The following is a 4893-nucleotide window of genomic DNA, read 5'->3' on the forward strand; positions in this document are numbered from 1 at the left end:
TATCCTCCTGCCCCCCATTTTGTTCCACTCTGCCACTTCTCCCACTTGCTTCACATCTGCACCGTCCACCTCTGCCGCCACCGATGTACCTCTCCGACCGCCACACAATCATTACCGGATGTTTACAACCAGCACCGACGCACTCGCCCGCCTTTTTCGACGGCGTTCTCTACCCTGGAGCTATTTGTACCCAGGTAAACTCTGACACCCTGCCGACAACCTCCATGGCGGCTACCACGCTCGGCAGGTGTTCGGTCAAATGTCGTTGAGCTTATTTCCAGATGCCATGTTGCTTTTTTAGAGTAAGAAGGATGTCGGGGTTCTCGACCATGGTCGACGAGTTGTTGTGCGATGCGTGGTTAGCCGTATCAGCGGACTTCGTAGGCAGGAGCAGAGAGGGGACCTTCTGGCAGCAAGTGCATGATTTGTTTCATGAACGAAAGCACATTACGCCCTGTGACATACACATCATGCACGATCGCAATGTGAGGTCCTTATCGTATAGATGGTAAGCCATGCAGACCATCATCAGCAAGTTTAGTCATGCAGTTGCTCTGCTGGAGGTAAGGTGGCCATTGCACAAGTCAGATGAGAAGATTGTAAGTTTTGCCTCTTCTTCCTCAACTTGATGATTGAATCATTCATTCACTCAATATTGCTATTCATGTTTTGTAGCCCGTACGCGCTATCATGATGTACCACAAGACAGAGGGACGACCATTTATGTACACACTGTTGGATGAAGCTGAAGGTACAAAATGTGAGGGACCACATGACCTGTTGAAAAACTTGTTGGACATCTAATTTGGGACATTGTTGTACTTGCATCCTATGTATGGATCATTTGTGATATTTTCTTTCCGAACTTTGATGAATAGCAGCCGGTTTGCATGAATATGGTCCGCTAAGTCGAAACCTGACTTCAAATGCATGCGGGCAACATTGAATTGCTCTGAGCGCTCCCTTCAGATTTTTATAATTTTTCCGCACGTGTTTTCTGCTTTTTAGATGATTTAACTATTTTTTGGGGTTTTTCGACCTTTTGGTTTTTCACCGGTATTTCTTAGCTTTTGGACAAAAAATCGATTTTTTGCATTCTCGAGAGGCACGGATATGCTTTCACGAGAGGCACGGCCGTACCTCTCGGAAACAAAACAAAAAACACGTTTCCTTTTTTCCTTCTGTGAGAGGCACGGTTTTGTTTCCACAAGAGGCACGGTCCTATCTCTCAAAACGAAAAAACACTTTTTTTCCTTTCGTGAGAGGCACGATTTTGCTTTCGCGAGAGGCACAGCTGTGGCTCTCGAAAACGGAAAAATGCGTTTTTTCCTTCTGCGAGAGGCACGGATTTACTTCTCGTGGAGGCACAGATTTGCTTTTGCGAGAGGCACAGTCGTGTCTCTTTCGGAAAGGAAAAAAACTTGTTGCCGGTTTGGATTTTTCATAAAAAATGTTCGTCAAAACCTATCAACATGCGATCTAGATTAGAAGATCTCGACCCGAGGAATTCAATGGTGAAAACGGTTTGAAATTTGGACGCTCGATTTAAAAGATAAAACACTTTGAATAAACAGATCTAGAAAAAAGGACAAATTCCCATGTTGCAACAAGTGGGGCACATGCAATGCACCACTTGCCGCAACTTGGGGAGGTGCGGGTGATCTTTGGAAGAATTACTTCTTAATTAGTGATTTTGGGTTTACGAGCCATAACTTTTTTTTGACTTTTTTATCTTGTGGACGGAGATGAGCTTTTCATGTGTGTATGGGCAGGCCCTGGTTTGTTTGTTTTATTCTATTTCAGGCTAGACTTGTTATTTCTTTTGTTTTTTCCTTGTTGTTAGCATAACCTTGGTCTCATTTTTGCTTTTGTTATGCCTTTTTTCTTGGGTAATTGTTATTTTTTAGGGAGGTGCTTTCACATTGGTTGAATTTCGTAGTTTTTTTATTTCCTCAAAAAATATTTACTTTTCCGTTAAAACAACATCTCCTGACTTTTTATTTGCGTGTTTTAGGCGAGGTGTGCATTATTGAAACTGCACTGCCACAAGTAGACTCATGTTCGAAAATTTTGATTACAATTGATGACCGCGAAACTCCTGTGGGTATCAGCAACATAGTGGTGACATCGCTCGTCCTTGATCCCATCATTGACGGCTTTCATATAGATCGCATCGCTTCTCGGCAGCATTAGTTCTTTGCGTCAAGGGCACAACATGTCGTCTAGTTAAATGAAGGATTGGCCATTACACTATCATGGTAGATTTGCTGCAACACCCCTCTGTAGCGGTCGATGTCGAGGGTGATATTCTGGCCGTTGAGGAAGATCGCCCACGTCATACCATACCCCTGCCTGTGTATGGAGGCAATGTCGGTGAAGACGGCGTGGTCCCTCGGGTATATGTACTTGAGCGTCGTCTCATCGGCGGTCGGCTCGTACTGGACGTACCGGAGCCCCATGTCAGCCGACGGCGCACCAAAGGCAGCATTGGCCCCCCAACTCATGTCGCCCCATGGGACGACCTGCACCAACGTTGCATTACGCGGGAGGAACACCAGGTTGGTGAGCCCTGCGCCATGCACGCCCACCATCACGTCGCACGAGTTCACGACCTCTGCGAACCGGGCCATGTCGCTCATGGCCTCCGGGGCCCCCAACACCACCTCAAAACCTATATCTGTGGCAGCTGCGACGGCCTCCGCCTCATTCGCGAATGCCCTTGACTTGCGGCGCAACACCATGAGGAGACGAGGCCTGTTGCCGGAGGTCCGGTTTACGGTGGTCGCCCACTCACGCTTCAACGAGTAGACCGACCGGAGAAAGTTCCGGAAGTCCGTCATCGTGTAGCCCTTGCGGGAGAGAGCAAGGATGATCCCCATCTCCTTATGGCTCTCGGTGCCGACGTGCACCGACGGGAAGCAACGCACCTTGTCGTCGGCGTCAAAGTCGATGACCGGGTACATGGAGAGCGCGGCGAGGATGTCTTGGAACTTGTCAACCCACTTGTGGTTGTAGTCGGTGACCACAAGCTGGACGCGGCCATCGTACTCCCGCACAGTGTTGAAGAGAGGGATGAGACCATCGGTCATGGTGTGAAAAAAGTTGTTGAGGAAGCCGCCGGTGGAGAAGACCACCGCGGGGACGTCGTGTGTCACCGTGCACCGTGGCGCATCCAGCCCGCTCCAGCGGATGGTCACCTCCCGGATAGCGTGCATCGTTCCTTCCTCCGACTTGCGCGGGTACGGGTGGATCTTCACTGTTCCATTCTCTGGCCGGTAACTGTCATCAGATGCTGAGACCACGTAGACGGTGGCGGATTTGCCATGCATACGGACGTCGCCTTGCATGGCACATATGTCCATGCGTTCACTGCTGAAGTCGCAGATTGACTTGCTTCTTGGTGCTGCCACATATATATCTGTAAGATGCACAAAAGAGTTATTAATTACGAGTAGTAGAAAGAAACTTCTTTTTAGTTTTTATCTTGCCACTCTTAGAGAGATCTCAATTGCCGTTGGATTATTCCATTGGTAGTGTAAAACTAACACAATGTCTGTTAGCATTAGTTTTGTTAGGCAGATTTAACAACCGTCCTGCCGAGAAAAGGTAACTAATTACCTTGGCTTTTGTTCGCACTGACGATGTTGCCGGGCGTCTCGTCGCGTGGTGCCGGAGAAGGTGGTGTATCAACGGCCGCGCCGGGCGTCTGGTCGCTTGTTGCGGGAGAAGGTGGTGCATCGACGGCCTCGCCGGGCGTCTGCTGGCTTGATGCGGGAGAAGGTGGCGGTGCATGGCCGACCAAATCTGAATTAAATGAATGATCTGCCACATGGTCATATACTTATTGTTAGCGCCAAATCGATGAATTAATCAGAGAACGATCAAGCTCATGGGCAGTATACATACTCGTGCTCCCCTACACCCTTCATGAACAGTAAATTCAAAACAAAATACAAAAACCCGAAACTTTTGAACATCAAACATGATCAAGTATTTCATGTTCTTGCAAAGTTTCGGCCACAAATAACATCCGAGGAGCCCTAAAAAAATCGCTGCTCAAAAGTGCACGTGTAGTTTGAACAATGATTTTTTTGGTGTCGAACCCTCGAATGTTATTTGTGCAGTGGCTGAAACCTCGCAAGAATATCAAAGGTTTGATCATGTTTGATGTCCTAAAGTTTTGGAAGTTTTTGATTTTTATATCAATTTTTTTTCGAATTTACTGTTCATGACTGTGTATGGGCACCCAAGAGGTATCACACCTTTCTCTTCATACTATGGGCAAAGAGTCTGAGTAATGAGTTTTTCAGACGATGGATCGAAGATGATGGTGCACTCGTATAGATCGGATGAACACTCGAAACCTAAACGTGTGTAAAGAGCTGTTGCTTGAAAGGTGTAATTGAGGGGACTTACAAAGAGTTGTTGCATGTAATTGAGGAACCCGCGGCATGTGATCGGAGTTGAGCACGACGAAGACAAGGACAGGAAGCAGAAGCCACACGAGAGCCCTTGCTGCTGCCCTGCCCACAAGCTTCTTACCACTCTCCTTCCTCATGGCCTTGTTCATCTTGTACACTGGCTTGTTCACTTACCTCGAGTGAACAATGGTGGACACTGATCCTCTCAGACTTGGGAGCTAGCTAGCTAGTCGTATATGTATGCATGGGATTTAGTACTCTACTAGTAGTACAAGTGAAGCGTGGTTATGCGATCTCCTTCCTCAACGGGCTTCTCATACTTATCCAGACTGGGTCTCTAGTCTTTTAGTTGACTTCGACGTCTGAGTGTCATAATGGCACAGCTGCGCTAATCGAGCATACTATACTGCCATTAGCATATATGTCTAGTATACGCTACTCCTATACTCTCTCTCTCTCTCTCTCTCTCTCT

At 47.4% G+C, this 4893-nt stretch overlaps 1 pseudogene; it reads right to left on the bottom strand.

The window, feature by feature from the left end:
• Nucleotides 1-2212: 2212 nt before the first annotated feature.
• LOC119316213 lies at nt 2213-4558 on the bottom strand (annotated as a pseudogene).
• Between the last annotated feature and the right edge of the window lie 335 nt (nt 4559-4893).

This window comes from Triticum dicoccoides, chromosome 6A (genome assembly GCF_002162155.2).
Source record: "Triticum dicoccoides isolate Atlit2015 ecotype Zavitan chromosome 6A, WEW_v2.0, whole genome shotgun sequence".
NCBI classification, from domain to species: Eukaryota; Viridiplantae; Streptophyta; class Magnoliopsida; order Poales; family Poaceae; genus Triticum; species Triticum dicoccoides.